This window comes from Ornithodoros turicata, chromosome 5 (assembly GCF_037126465.1).
Source record: "Ornithodoros turicata isolate Travis chromosome 5, ASM3712646v1, whole genome shotgun sequence".
Taxonomy (NCBI): domain Eukaryota; kingdom Metazoa; phylum Arthropoda; class Arachnida; order Ixodida; family Argasidae; genus Ornithodoros; species Ornithodoros turicata.
This window is the reverse complement of record NC_088205.1, coordinates 14,569,371-14,585,390: the sequence shown is the minus strand read 5'-3', so window position 1 is coordinate 14,585,390 and position 16,020 is coordinate 14,569,371. Positions and strand designations below refer to the sequence as shown.

The 16,020-nt window shown below is 47.1% G+C and overlaps 1 protein-coding gene across 1 annotated transcript in view; it reads left to right on the top strand.

The window, feature by feature from the left end:
- Window positions 1-16,020, top strand: part of LOC135394087 (synaptogenesis protein syg-2-like) — a 186,334-nt gene that overhangs the window by 162,171 nt on the left and 8,143 nt on the right. The window lies entirely within an intron of this gene.

Here is a 16,020-nt window from a genome sequence, read left to right as displayed (position 1 = left end):
TGGACGCAACTTTGAGCTCTGTGACGCCTGCGCTTTGCTCGGGAGTGTGTTTCCATAGGGATTGTATCTCGCTAAGTACGACATATAGAAGAATAATTGTTTTGCCTCAGTATTCTGGGCGTGCGGTACAATGTGTTATTGATGTAATGAACCACATCAATGAAAGTGTCCTTTTTTTTTCTGTTCCGGGTCTCAGGTTTTATCGTTGTTTTTTACAATGTACCAGCTCGCCTGCACCCTTGCACTTCTACCAGACTAACATCATCGTTATTGCCACACCTTTCTTTCTTCCTCTTCGAGGATATTCCCACAATCTATCCACGTCTGTACACCGCCCACAGCCATAGCTGCTTCGCGGTGCTGACGCTGAATTAAAACTAAATAAAAGTGTGCTGCATCGTTCAGCATTGTGCGGAACACGTGGTAACTTTTGTTGGGCCGTCACACATATGGTGTCACGTGATAGTTGGCCCCATAAAGCCACGGACGGACATACACTGTTGGTGGGCCCTAGAACGTTTCCCGTTGCAGCTTTCCTTTCTCTCTTTCTTTGTGCGTTCAGTGCAGTTATAAAATAAGGCAAGATAAACGTAGAACAGCGTAATCGTAAAATGTCGCAAACCTGCGAGCGCAGAACGACGCGTTTCCACAAGAGACGCCTTTCGGCAAGTTCTACCGGGAGAAGGATTGGAGCGACACGTCACGCTCGGATGCACAGACGTGACAATCAGTTCGCAATTACCTACTCCTCTCCCCCCCCCCTTTCATAGCTTGTAGATAGGCCCTTTTACGACAGCGACACCCTCGTCGGCAACGAGCCGAAAACTTTTGGTGCACTCAACCACGGCACTCCTTTAGGGGATGGCACGTCTGCAGGCACGTTACGGAGTTGGCCAAGTCGTTGAGAGTGTTGAACAAGTTTCGAAAGAGGTCGGTATTGATTACTACTCTTGTAAAGGACGGCTGCTGAGACGTCGGTCTTCGAAGCGAGTTTACTGTTATGAGTCTGGCCGCCGATATCAGCTGCGATGACATAACTCCTGCTGCAGGAGAGGACGGCAGCTTGGAAGTTAATAAGACGCCGTCGAACGAGCAGCCACGGAGTCTGAGGTGTTTCGCGACGAATGGTTCGCAGCGTTCTCATATGTACCCGTCGCGCCACGTAATATTGGTGCGATATTGGCTCAAGGCGCGACTCCGCCCGTAACTCGGGAAATCAGTGTTCATCGTAAAATTGTTTATATTGTTATATTTCTCTTAAGTGATGTCAAGTGAATTCGATTGATTGATTGATTAATTGATTTCACGTTAGCGATGCGAATCAGTGTAGCTCTGAGCGACGTACTGATGTGAACAGACGGAGAGGCGACAGCAGGAGGGAGTTTAGAACAGGGTGTTAGTATGCGACGTAGGCCGTCTTAAAGGGGAACTGCGTCGACATTCGTCTGGAGAGTCCGCCTTAAAACCTAGGGAAAATCTCAGACCGCACAGACGGTTGGTAGGATTCGGACCCTCCACCTCGCGGTCTTGAGCACGACCTTGTGCTGGCTACCACCAACGAGCAGACGCTTTTGCACGTCCGGCCATGCCGCTGGGAGTTCACCCGAAACAGGCGACGCGCAACACAGGGAACACGGTTGGCAACGTTGAAAGCGAACTCTACGCGACACGCTCCGTGTCCGTCACACTGGTGACGTCAGCAGAATTGCGACTGGGACAAAGTGAAACGCGTGCTTCTCCGTGGGAACGCGCGTTAAAACGTAGCGCACGGTGCGCAGCTGCGCACGAATCTTAGGCACGCGCGTTGTTCATGGAGGCAGTCCATTCAAGGCATGCTCAGAATGTAGGATCTCATTTAAAGGATTCTAGTGTACTTGGAAGACATTTCCTTCGAGGCTGTCCATACCAACTGCTGTCCGTACACTCTAACCTCTAAGGACAGATCTTGACTGGCTTTTTGCTCCTCCTTCCTCCGTTTCGGAAAATAAATTGAATTGAATCTTTATCGCGTAACCCACACAGAACCAAGCGTCGTTCGGAATGACATCGTTCTCTTTCGTGCTCTTCTCTAGCAGTTTGGATACGCGTTAATTGCCACAGAAAGGCGTATGCCCTCGCTTTGCTCAAATTAGAGGCGATAACTGTATCATTCGACGCAACGGTCGGCGCAGAGCGTGTTGTGCAGCTAAGTTCTGCTTTAGGGTGTGGACGTGGGCAGTGACAACCCCTTATCTCTTTGAGGCTCCATCGCGCTTGAGTACCCATTCTAAAGCTGCCCAGCGCTATTATAGGGGGACACTGCGCGACGGGTGTCACGGTGACAAGCTTCACTGTCGGTCCAGCTGGGTGACAGCGTCCCCCCCGCCCCTTTTCAATCAGAAGCTGTCGCTTCTGTGGGACTCTATTTCCTGAGCAAGCTGCACTACCAGCAGCGCCTTCTTCATTTCCGTTGTCATCCTCCCCTATAACCTTTTGTCCGGCTCCCGATATCTGGGGCGCATTTGGGGCGTTACAGAGACGCTACACGCTTCACTCAACTCCCGGATAGGTCCTCTGTGTGGACCAACTTTGCTCCAACATGCGTGAGCTGTTCTCTATACACAGCATGAAAAGAAATGTCGCCGAAAAAATGAAGAAAAGTGTCGCTGTCGATGAAAGCGAGTCATGTCCGGCGAGGCGTCGCGAACAGCGAAAGAGGTGGCAGGACGTGAGATGGAGGAAGCTGTGGGGCCTGTCAAGTCACGTGACGTGGCTATTGCAGATTTTCGCAATAAAAGTATGCGCGATATTTTCCTCGTATCTGTCCATCATGATGTCGTCTTCGTTCCTAATTTTTGCACACACTTTTACTGGACGTTGCCTAGAGTTGCCTCTGATCAACTCGGCCCCTATCTAATCTTCGCCCCAAATCGTAACAGGTTATTAAAACATTTTACGCATTTTACGCAGCCAGTTCATTGGTATATAGTTCGAGTACATAGTGCTAGTATTTTCAGTCTCCTCCCAATCAAACTACCAGTGTAGAATTAGGCAGTCGTCGAAGAAGCCACATGTCTACTGTTCATCTTCTAAGGCATTAGAGCTTGAGTTATGTTTTTCTCATTGTGTGCTCCAGCCTGGGAACATTTACTTTGCACCATGTTCCAAGTCAACACTTAGGGCCAGTTCTCACTTGGCGACGCCAGACGCGGCGTCGTAAGCGGGCGCGGCGGAAGTAGAGGCGCATTTCCGCCGCCCCGTCAGCGCGCACGATTTTTGGCATTCCGTCGTCCATCCAAAGCAGACGAAAAATCAGGAGGCGTGGCCTTTCTCTGTCACCTAATTGGTCGCCAGCTGTCGTTCTCGGCAGCTCTCGCCGACATCGTGAAAGAAGGTCGGCAAGGCAGTTTTTTTTTTTTTTTTTGCTCGACGTTTCTCCTCTCCCGACTCCGGAAATGCGCGTCTATTTCCGCCGCCCGCTCACGACGCCGCGTCGGGCGTCGCCAAGTGAGAACTGGCCCTTGCTTCTGCGTGATTGCTATGGAAGTGCTGCGACTAACATCAAAATGTCAAGTGCAACCGCGCATTCCTTACAGTCTAGGCGATGATCATTATTACGTGTTTCCTGGCGAAAAATTAACTGAGCCATGGTGTGCGAAAATATGCTAAAAGTACGAACGAACGGGATGTCAGACTACCCCACAAGGCATGATAATCTCCAAAGAGGTAAGACAGGAAAGTAAAAGTAGAAGACCAAAGAAATGAAACAACGAAAATAAAGTAAAAATAAACAGGGAATGCTTTTTACGCTATGAGTAAGTTAAAAGTCATGTACCCATGCAAAATTATCTTCTCTAATAAAGTTGACTCCTCATTAGTCCTTCTAAATGACACTGGTGAATTGTCCCCTCCCCCCCCCCAAAAAAAAACAAGGAAAACAATAAGCAAGGAGAAGCAGCAAAAACTGATTTTAATTTTAAATTGAAACTTCCGGCATACGAGGCCCATCCGCACCCCTAGTCACCGACGTGTTAATGGCTTACCACACTATCTACGCCGCAGGCCACAGGCTCGTTCTCCAGTGGGTTCCAGCCCATTGTGGTGTCGTGGGGAACGAGCAGGCCGACAGCGCCGCAGAAGCAGCACTCTCGTCTCGGAACCGGACCCGTATTGTTCTGCTCAGAGGAGACCGCCGTTCAATTCTGCGACGTCTAGTGACACCCCTGGCTTCCCGCCAACGGACAACCGACATTCTTCCCCCCTCTATGTTGAACAGGGTTGATCCCATGCTCGCTTTCCGCATGCCACGAAACACATCTCGTCAGGATGCTGCATTAATCCACCGCATGCGCCTCGATGTGGCCTTTACAGCTCAGTGGCGTTACCGCTTGAGACAAATTGATTCTCCCACCTGTTGCAACTGTGGTGCTCTTGAGGATCTGGAGCACATTCTTCTTCATTGCCCTCACTACGAACCTTCCCGAATCACACTCTCCGAGTCTCTTCGTCAGCTGGACTCTGGCCCTTTCTCCCTACCGAAATTGCTTGGTCCCTGGCCCAATCCAGCCCAGCAACGCTCTGCGCTCAAAGCTCTTCTGACATTTCTGGACACCATCGGACTTCGATCGTTATTGTAAAGGGGCTCGTTATTTTATTCCCCCCATTCCACCAAGCACTGGGGTAGAGTATCGCCTGTTGCGATGAAACTCCCCACTCTCCAAGACCGAAAATAAAGTTGTTGTTGTTTCATTTTAATAAAATAACTCAGTTCTTCTTAAACGAAGAGCGTCACAGAATACTCAGAGAGAGAACAGTCTTTGGAGCGATTCCTGATGGCGCATTCTTCCATCCCAGCGACCTGTGTGTCCTTCTGCTTTTTTCTTTTTCTTGTTTTTTGATCGAGAGCGACACATAAATGGCACGTGTGTGACGCGATAGAGACGGATAGATCATCTACGACGTGATGGACATAAGTGCCAAGTTAACTTTCCTTCCTGGAAAGGCGCCGCCTGCCTCGTATAGGACCTGAAGGTGCGATGATGGAGTAGCGGCGGACGTGAAGTGCGAAGAACAAACATCTGCTTGTCGTCAACCCACATATGTTGACAAACTGTGACGCTAAGTGGCGCACCCTTCCGGTCGCGTGAGATCACTCGCAATCTATGTCTTCCATCGGCACTTACCTGAGAAAAGAGAAAGATTCCGCCCTCTAGAACGTCGTTGCGCAAACGAATTGGCGTGTGCCGTGACGGTGATGTCACCACTGCGCTATATTTAACGTACAGCAGATACGCGAACTCAGGGACCGAAAACCGCTTGGAACCTTTTCTTTTTTTTTCAAGAACCGTAATCGGAACGTAACAGCAATTCACCTTCGGCAATTAACCGAAACCGGAACTTGAACCGAAAAATGAGATTTCGGTTACCGGTTCATATGAATCGGTTCAAGAGGAGACCACGCTGTATAGTCTCCGAGAGAGCGACATTGTTCCAGAAAGGGCAACGGACCCTACGCTTCGGTGTGAGCTACTTATTAGAAATTACATTCATGATTCAAGTGGGCGTGGCGGTGCTTTCTGTGAGGAACAGTCACAAAAAGGGCGAGCGCCATATTGATCTGTATAACGTGTCAGTGCTATATGACGTGAATAGTGATCATGAGTGAGATAAGAGTGAGTGAGATCATGGCTGTGTGTTTTTTTCTTGTTGATCGAAAGCTGTTCCCGATTACAGTTCCGAAAGCATGATTTTAATTGTGTTTTAATGACGATGACGATCCATCTTTGAAGTAACTCACATCACGTGACATCACGTGGCTGAGGCTTTAGTCCGCAGCTTCTTTTATGGACGACCTGCACGTCACCAGTTACGTTTCGCCACCATAATTATAGGCATTATCAGCTTTATCGGCCTATCAACTGACGCGTTTTTCCCGCTTCTTTTCCACCACAGCAAAATGTAACCTCGAACCGGTCTTCTCGTTACGTCACATGTTTGTAAACAGAGCGTCGTCTATCGTATCGTTTTCGTAGAGTGTTTCGGATTTATTCAAACTCCCTGATAGCGTAACAGATATGGAGTTTTAGTTACATCGGAAAGTGCTCGCGATAGCAGTTCCGGAAATATGATAAGCCAATCTTCGTCTTTCTTTGGAGCGAGTGACGTCACATTGCTAAGCTTGGATTTGATAAGTATCGTTTTCGCAGAATTCTTCCGATGCACTAAAACCCGCTCGTGATGGTTGATAGGCGCCGATAACCCGAAGCAATTTTAAGAAAAAAATCTTCCTGGGAACAGCACCGAAGCAACTGTCACGCACTGTATAGTCGCACGGGTTCTGGAAGCGCGACTAAATACTTTAACTTTTATAAATACTGCATAACTGGCCCGTTTGAAACGAATGCGGAGAAAACTAGCGTCTTCATATGCCTAGACTCCCTTTGGAAGTAACCATTTTCCGTAGCTGACGCCGATTGAACGGGAAGTTCTCCAAATTAGCTGTGATTCGCTTCACACAACATGGCGCTTTACATGCCCCCACCACCGCTTGCAGAAAATGCATTCGTAACGGTGACCAGCTTCGCTTCTATGTTATTGTTAACGTTCCTCCTTCCACCTATATACACTCTTGCTTACTAACTAAAAACTAAGCACTTACTTGTCACACCAGCCACGAAGATCTTAGTAACGGTAGGTAGTAAAAGTGGCGGTAGTCACATTTACTAACTGAAGAGGCTAGTAAAGAGCACTACCTCCATAAGTCGCTCTTAGCTGATAGCACTGACTGTGGCTAGTAAAAGCGCGACCTTCACCTAGTGAAAATAACAAAGTGTACACTGGTAAAAAAAGAAAAGAAAAAAGCATACACGGCTTACGCATAATTTCGGAAAAAGGGAATGCTAATTTTTTTCAGCGCCAATATATTTGCCAACTTGTATATAGAAGTAGCCACAAACATACGAAGATCTGTCACCTCTACCTGTGGGTGGGTGTGTGGGGGGAGGGGGGTACACGGGGGAGACTGCGCCTACACAAACTCACATTCCCAAAGCATGGGTGTGAACGAAAAAGGACAGCTCATCCTAGCAGACTGCCATTTGTTGGACAACAGATACTGATATAATGCATCGCAACTTCTCAGATTACGAAGCCGCCACCAGCCGCGAAGCGACTTCTTGGGTGTGGACGCGCGCATACGGTTGTCCCAGGAGTAAATAATACGCTACCGTAGGTCTCTCCCGTATTGAATAAAATGCTACTCTACTAACACGTGTGTTTTTAAATCAAATTAGCGTTTAACTCGGATAATATTGCCTACATCACAAATTAACGGGCACAAAATAACATGTAGGAAACATAAGTATCGATCTAGTAACAGCTACTAAGCAAAACTTTCTGGCTAGTAACGGCAGCATTTACTGCTTCCCACAACTCTTAGCTAGTACTCAGTTGGTGACCAACTAGTAACGCACTTCGTGGGTAGTAACTGCAGTCGTTACTACCTTTTACTAGCCATTTTTCTAAGAGTGTATATTTAGCAAGCCAGCAACAAACATCAGCCAAGGTCAATAACTATAAGTCACAACCTCCGTAATGCGCTTCCAGCTCTTATTCTGTCTTTGCTATAGTGTGAGTTTATATCCGGCAGACACAGAGGACATCGACACATTTCTTCCCAATTTCTCACCTCCATCCAAGCGAAACGCGTTTTACGACTCCGCTCGCGCGACTCCTATTATTTCCCACAGCGAAGACGTCCGAGAGCACACGGTCCTCTCTGGACGTTAACGAAGCTACTGTGCAGAGATTGAATGACCATGCTCACCGGAGCACGTATAGAACTGGCGCCAAATTGAAGACTGTTTTTCGCTCACCCTGGCGGCCGATAAGAGCGACAATTCGGATGGACTTCCTACTCCGGCATTGTGCAGAAGCACAACAGCGAAACAGCAGCACGAGATACTTATGTAATATATTAGTCTTCCTCAGCCAATCTCACGACTCCATACTCTCGTTACGTTTGGGGAAAAGCCCCGGGCTTGATCCACACTGTTTGCATAGAGCAATGGCATAGCAGCCCCGTTCTTAGCTGCCACGCTCGACCGCTAAGACATCCGCAGGCTCATTGGCGCGAAAAAGAATTGCTTAAAAAAAAAAAAAAAAAGACGAAGTGAGGACAAAGATACCCTAACGAAAAACCTGAGACTAGGGAGGATAAGAAAAAACGAGCACGAAACAAGGTGAAACACGATGAAGTCTCGTTGAGTTCGTCTTCCAGAAAACGTTACAAGCGCACATACGCCGTTCTTGCAGCACTTGAATAAACTACAAAACTGCCATCCACAAATTAGGTTCGCGCCTAACAGAGTTCGTGCTCGCTCCGCGATTTATCTCCAGGAAAAACATGGCAGGAATCCTATTAAGATTTGTTTTGCACACGAGCTAGCGCAACGCAATGCAGGATATCACTAATGGCATAATTTTCTGCTCTCGCTTTTTTTTTCCTTTGTGTGTGTGTGTGTGTGTACGTGTGCACCATTACCCAGATTCGCGTCCTTCGTGGGCACTTGGAAATAAATACCTGAAATAATAGGTTATTCAGATAATGTATGATCGCCCTCCTCTGAACATTACGGCACCTAATGTTTTTTCTCTCTCTTGTTTCTTTTCCTTCTTTCTTTCTTTTACATCGTGTTAGCGCCGCGAAGCAACTGTGGCTATGAGCGGCAGGAAGGCGTGGGGTGTGGGGAAGGAGTAGTATGCCTCCTGGGCTGACTTCAGGGGGAACTGTTCCGACGTTCGTCCGGAAAGTCTTCGGAAAACCCAGGGAAAACCTCAGACAGCACAGCCGGTGGTAGGATTCGAACCCACCACCTCCCAGTCTTCAGCACGGCCTTGGCTAGCACGAACGAGCGGGACGCCTTAACGCCGCTGGTGTTTTGCTTACTGAGTAGCATTCATGTGTGTTGTTCGCTGTCTAGTCTGGAGTGGTGCTAAGAGACTGTCGAAGGTGAAAGAAAGAAAGCCTACCCTTTCATTGTTTTTAAGGGAAAACAAACGACTGCTTTCTATAATGCTTTCAGGATCGCATAATTTCCAACTTCATGTAACCCCCCTTTCTCACTCACTTTCACCTTCAAGCATGCACTGTACACGGCATGCGCTCGGCAGGGAGCCTCGAGGCTCCCTAGCGCTCGGGGTGTTGTTGCGCCCTCTCATAGTGGAGTCGTGAATTAGTCGTTTCAAACGGAGAAAACCGCGCCAAACACGGCCGTCTACGCTCAACATTGAAATAACAAGAAGCAGTATTCGCCGAAGGAGTGCAGCATGCCTGTCTTGCCTACGCGAATCATGTGTGTAGTATATGTAGAACCCTGCTGTGGTTTGGAAAATAATGTCCTTTACAGTTTATCGTCACTCCATTTTTTTGTTTTTAATTTTATGCTATAAAGTCAACTACGTCGTACCAGGAACAAGGTGTTCACTTACACAAACAGGCCTTTTCGAAGTCAACCAAATCAATATAGGCTTAGCCATGGAGAAGCTCGGGGTCGCTTATCGGGTACCGCAGACACCCCGCGGGATTGCCGAGGAAATATGCGTCCTCTGCAACCGCGCTTCCGACAATGGCCATAGCCTTTGTGGCAAACAGAGATACGGGTGGTCATAGTCGCTATATGCACACCCTGTCAAGAAAGCTCGCGAGTCAAGTCGTGCATAGAGGCGGGAATGCCGTTGTGCTTCCGGTATGTGTTGGATGTCTTTTGTTCGAAGCTTCTTGAGTCTTCGACACTTGTGCAACAGCCTGATGGTGCCATTCAAAAAGAGTAAAAAAAAAAGAAGAACGCTTCCCTGTTTAGAGGAAACGATAGACCGGGCTCAAAACGGAGCTATACCAACGCTGTCACGTGCTTTGTTATGTTGTTCGGTGTCACCGTGCAAAATATTTCAGTTAAATTCGCGGACAATTATATTTACAATTGTGCTATATAGCCTGATATAGCCGTCTGATCGGAACGTTTCTGAAAACAGCGTTGATTTGCTACCGTGCCGAACCTAACCGATCAAAACGATTCCAACACACAAAAACGATTCACAATTAAACGATTTCTTCGTTCTGCGTTGCGCGGAAACTGATGAAAAGTGATTTCGCCACCCGTTTTTCTCATCGAGTTGTGTACCCGAAGGACACACGGTTTTGCGGCATGCCCACTTTGCGTGAAAACGGTGACTCTAACCACTCCAATTGATTGCTGTTTTGCCCACACCAAGCAGACGATCTGCTGACCGCAGCGCCGCCGCAAGCCGTGACATCACGCGGGGAAATTGGTCTATATTTCACGATATCTCATAACAGTCCTCAATCACCCTTATTTCGGTCACACACTCTCGTGATGTCCAACAAAGTACGGTAGCTCGTGTTGACATGCCGTGATGTAATGTGATGTAATAGAAAACGAGAGAAAAAAAAATCGGAACCGGATGTAAAAATGCCGTTCGCTTTTCTAGTTAATCTCAAAATATCAGCCACTCTGCTGGATGAAATTTTTCGTATGGCACCTACATGTAACTTTTAGTCGAGCATAACTCTGATCGAATTCCGTCCCAGACTCTGTATCTCTCTCTCGAATTTTCTCTCGAATTCCGTTCCCTTTGAATTTGTAATAACACGCAACAGGTACCTCCAGCCGTGTACCTGAAATATTGAATAAGTCGTGCGGATAAAAAAAAAATCAATCAATAAGAAATTGTTCTCTTCTGTTCTGGGAAACAAGGAACCCGGATCTCCAGAATAGCCGATCCGCCCTTCATAAATAAGGCGCATCTATAAATGATTCCTGTCCCCAATCGAACTTCCCTCCCGATTGGTTTGCACGTTCGTTGCACTTTCGAGGTACGCATATTGGACACAGAAAACTATTTCGAAATCCCTAACATTTCTTGAGTTTGCTTCCCCGCGAAACACTGGCGTGAAGCAGACAAAGCACGCTTTACGGGCGCGTAACGCTGGTATTTCGCGTTACATTACGCTGTGCAATATTTCTTTGCATACAGCAACTGTACCAGTAGGGATATTACTAAATGGCTCGAGATGTAGAATGAATTGTGAGAGACACTTTTCGATTTCAGTGTTTTAGTTCGCTTACAGTTGTACTTGAGCCTGAAAAGTATAATTTAACAGCTTCATGCGCTCGGCAAGAGCTGTTTGTGAGTTGCTAGGATCATTCCCTTATTTCCTTTTTTGTGTGTGTGTTTGCGCCGCGAAGCAGCTGTGGCTATGAGCGACAGACAGACGTGGACAGATGGAGAGAGGAGAGCAGGAAGGAGTGATGGACAAGGGGGTTAGTATGCTTCCTGGGCCGACTTCAGAGGGAACTGTGCCGACATTCGTCTGGAAAGTCTTCCGAAAACCCAGGGAAAACCTCAGACAGCACAGCCTGTGAGAGGATTCGAAGCCGTGTCATCTCCCAGTCTCGGCGTGGAATTTGGAAAGCGATTATTCCTAACCACTATTCCACGGGAGCTGGTATCCTTTGTACAATTGCGAGAAGTACAACAACTAAATTATGACGACCATGTGGAGGAATTCTCCTCTCAAAGAGCAGAAGATCGCCCCATTGCCGTTGTGTCTAGTATGAGGGGGACGCTAAGTTTTATAATAGGCGAAAGGGGCCCGAAAGAAATAGCGTCGTTGTCACTCCGCATATCTAGAACCATACCAGAACACAAACCACGCGTCGGGTATCGGCACTCGCACGCTACAGCACGTCCGGTACACAGTACGTGCACGCACGTCAGCGCGCGCTATTTTTTGCGATAATAGCGTGGGTCCCCAAAGCTGGCTTGTGTCGCTGTTGCGACCGGTGGGGATCCGCGTGAACGTGTCACTTGAGAACGGCAATAACACATCGTGCAAAAATAATAAGAGTTGGAGAAGGTTTGTTCTATTATACCAATTATTTCTGGCGCTAACGACGCTTTTGTTGATTTGTTGGTTTCTTTTTCTTTTGTAAGTCGTGGTCCATAGCCGTCGCAACGCTGCAATGGAGGAACGCAAGCGCAGCGCTTTGCGTAATGAAAACTATCTAGTACTACTAACTATCTAAAACTATCTAATTGTTACGATATTAAAACAGCGCAACATTTAAAAAATTTAGTATGCCGATCATATAGGCTCTCAGTAGAGCCAATGTTGACGTTATCACTGCATTGCACAAGCGCCAAAGAAGTACCCAAATACCGCGCAACCGCCGGTGGTCGGAAGGCAAAATGTCCGCCCACTACCGCTCATCTACCGGTGAAATACGTCGAGATGCTGCGACGCTGCTGGAAGACGCCGCTAATCGCACTTGACAACCGAAAGCACGCTATGTTTGCCAACTTTGTCATGTTGTGCTGTAAGGCTTGACATAGCGTGTTTGTCCAGCGTTTATTTCCGCGTTTTGTAGTTCGAGTGACAGTATCGTCCATCGCGTCAGTGGACCATCACCCGAAAGTGTGCGCAAATCAAACAAAAGCACCGCAATAACTTCGGCAGCACTGACGGCGTTGCGAAAAGCTATCGCTGCGGTCACTGAGACGCGCGTGCCTTATATCCGGCCACATCCGCCTGATATGCGCACTCGCGCAAAAACGCGGGCGCGCAAATTACGCGATTTTTTTTATTTCCTTGTCATTTTTCGTGATAAACTAGGGGTGCGCAATATATGCGAGTAAATACGGTAAGCCGTGCGCGGGGAGAAGCCGCTGCGTTCATTATAGCGTTTGCGCTTTGGGTCCCTTATTCACGGGGACCCTATATTCTAGAACTCCCGAATGATGACGAGAGAATGCGCAGAAAGAAAGGAAAGAGCTCCCTCCCCCACATTCTGGTGAATCGAACACCTCTACTTTGCTCGAAATAGTATTAGTTGAGGCCGAACGTTCGGCAGGCCACGGTGTATTGATCGTTCGTGTTTAGAAATGGAATCAACTTTTATCGGAATCTGGCAACCAAGAAACTAAACTACGAATGTGCTCGTGTCACGCTCTGACTTGCCTTATAAACAGACGCGTTCCGAGAAAGCTCGTCGACAGACAAACTGGCAAGCTTAACGCGATGCATGCCGGAAGTTTAATAAATCAATTCTACAGTCATTGTCGTCGACACCGTTTCGTGTTACGCCCCTGCTTGATATGTTTGATCAACGCGTCAACGTGGAACTTTAGCCTTAACGCTGCAAATCGACGCTGGTAGCTTGGACCAGCCTTTGTCACGGACGTAAACATTGATCTGGGCTGTCTCGACACGCCATCAATCTCATTTTGGCGTCGCCTCTAGTTCAGTTTGTTTTCGTCTGGTCACAACGGGGAGCAGACAATAGTTGGCTGCGGAGTGGATTTTATAGCGTTCCACGAAAGTAACGATTCCATTGCGTGACTTCTTACTCGGTAAACAGGGATACGAAGCTTAGTATCCATACGACATCAACAATAGAAGAAACGTCTGGAACGCTATATTGACGAATTCAGTTAAGACTTTCCTGTGTGCGTGTTTGCTATTTCGTTAGTGAGTTTCGTTGGATATTGGTTAGTTGATTATACTGACGCCTCAGTTTTGCAGTGGCGACGTGTAGCGGCCGGTATTCACTATGTCGATGATTAGATTTGATACTCAAGTGATCATTTGTATGTTTACGGGCTGAATTCAGCAAAGCTAAATTAAAATATATTTGGGTGGATGATTAGAAAAAAATAACAATTAAGTTTCGTATTAATCAGCGGCATGACCTGAGGATATAACATCCGATGGTAGGTGGCTGCTCCAAGGTCACGCTAAAGTCTGGAAGGTGGCGGGGTCGAGTCCTGTCACTCTCCTTGCTGTACGAGTTGTTCTTGTAGTGTTCTGGCAGACTTTCCAGGCAGATGTCAGTATATTCCACTATGAAGTCGGGATAGGGCGCTAGCTATAACTCCCCCTGTTTCCCACACCTTCCTCATCTCCTCTCTCTTACCTATCCACTCCTATATGCAGCACTGGCAGGTACAGCTGCTTCGCGGTTCTAACTCGCAAAAAAAGAAAAAAAGAAAATGGCTAAACAAAAGGCCGCCTCGTAAAATTTGTTCGCCCCACAGGATTAATAACGCTTGCGAAGCGTTAACTGAACATGAATGAATCTTGTCTACCGTGTCTTTTACGGTATTTCAGGCGACAAAACGCTGATCCAAAGAGCCACAACGCCGTTCTTACGTTGAACACAGCTATTAGGCGTTTCCACCGGCAATAGTTGCAAAATGTTTGCAGCAAATTTTCTTATAGTTAAATCGAGACTAATTAATGTAATAAAATAACGACAGTGATATTCAAGCAAAACTCGCTGCGGCTAAAGCCTTAGCGCGAATATAAAGTGTTAACAGTAATCAGGTATGTACTGACTTACCTAGTTCAGCATCCTTTCCGAAAATTTCCACGATGGGCCGCCTTCTTGACTCTGTGTAATGTGTAGTTACATAAACTTGCAACGGCTTCTTAGAAACTCTCTTAAAGAGCCGCTTAATATGCGTGCGGTGGCAGACCTGGTAAAGTCCCTCTTAAAGTTACCTGCGCATGAGGTATCTAAGAGCGATGATTGGCCAGCTGCGGCCCATGCGTTAATAGGTCTAAGTGGGCATCCCACGGAAGCAACCGCATCCCGTAGAAACGCGATGCCTCCCAGCATTATCGTACTGCCACTGTTCGTCGTCCTTGTGAGGACGGAGGTTCTGGAGCTCTCCGTGGGCTCGACGGCCACGTTACCATGTCCGATGCGACCCGTTCCAGACTCCGTCACCTGGTACAAGGTGAGGTATATCTTGTACAAGTTGTCGTGCGACAGTCTGCTCGAATTTGTTTTGCGCAAAAGAGATTGCCGTCTCGTTGGAAGAGTATATCAGGTAGCGGCCGAATCCTTTCCTTCCCTTGCGTAAGAAAGTCCGATCCAACAGTCCTTTGTGCAATGACACGTTGCCAGCGCAGCAGAACTCACATCTCTTTCTTGAGCAGGCACTCCAATAAACTTTGGCTTATTTCTCAAAGCAGGACAAGTTACTAAAGAAGTAACAGGTAATAAAACTGAGCTTGAAGTTCCTATAGTTTGGAAAAGTAGCATGTTACTTTCAAGTTACTTGCTACCTGATATACACTTTTTAGTTCTTGGCCTTTCTACAATTGGTTCAGATATTGATCTCACAATGGACGGTGCAGGACGTTTTATAATAGTTTCGATATAAGAAAACTATACAAATATCTGATATTACGAAAGAAACCTGCCTTTATGTGCTTCTGTGGGAAGGGATGTGATCATTTTGGTCTCGAAATATGGTGCTTCGACGGAGCACAAAGCAGGCATTGAAAGTTTAGGATGTCGCAGAACCGCGTAAAGGTTTAATCCTATGGTTCCCGAATATTAACTCCCAAAATACTGTGCTCCCTATTTAATCCTGCTGCACAGCGCCCTCTGTGATTATAAATACACTGCTCGTCGCTACGATGAGTGTCACTTGAGCATCCTAATGTATGGTCAAAACAGATTTTGTAACGTTCGCCGCGTAACAACAATGGAGTCAGACGCGCCGTACACTGTTCTGTTTTGACCGGCGTTCATGTGGATCAGCAGAAGCGAAAGAGAGCAGAAAAGTTGCATGGTGGCATACTGAAGTCTCTGGTTCCAGCTCTCAGTGCATGTGGCTGTCGTCTCACCAGGGAGGGAGAACTTAACTCGCGATATTTGTAGGCTAGAATCAAACAAAAGGAACATGGAACTTTCTCCAAGTTACTTTGACAAAGTTACAAAAAAAAAAAAAAAAGAACGAGTTCCTCAAGGAGTTCCTTAACCCCTGTCACATGGCATACTGAATGGCATTCCCAGCAAATGACAGTCGCACCGAATGTCATTCGTTTGTATTGCATCGAGCTACACGAAGAAACAGAATGTCATTCGCAAATGATGTCGCTGTCGATAATTGAGACACCGGGGTCGAACATATATATGCAGCATTATACTGGTACATTAAATTATTTCA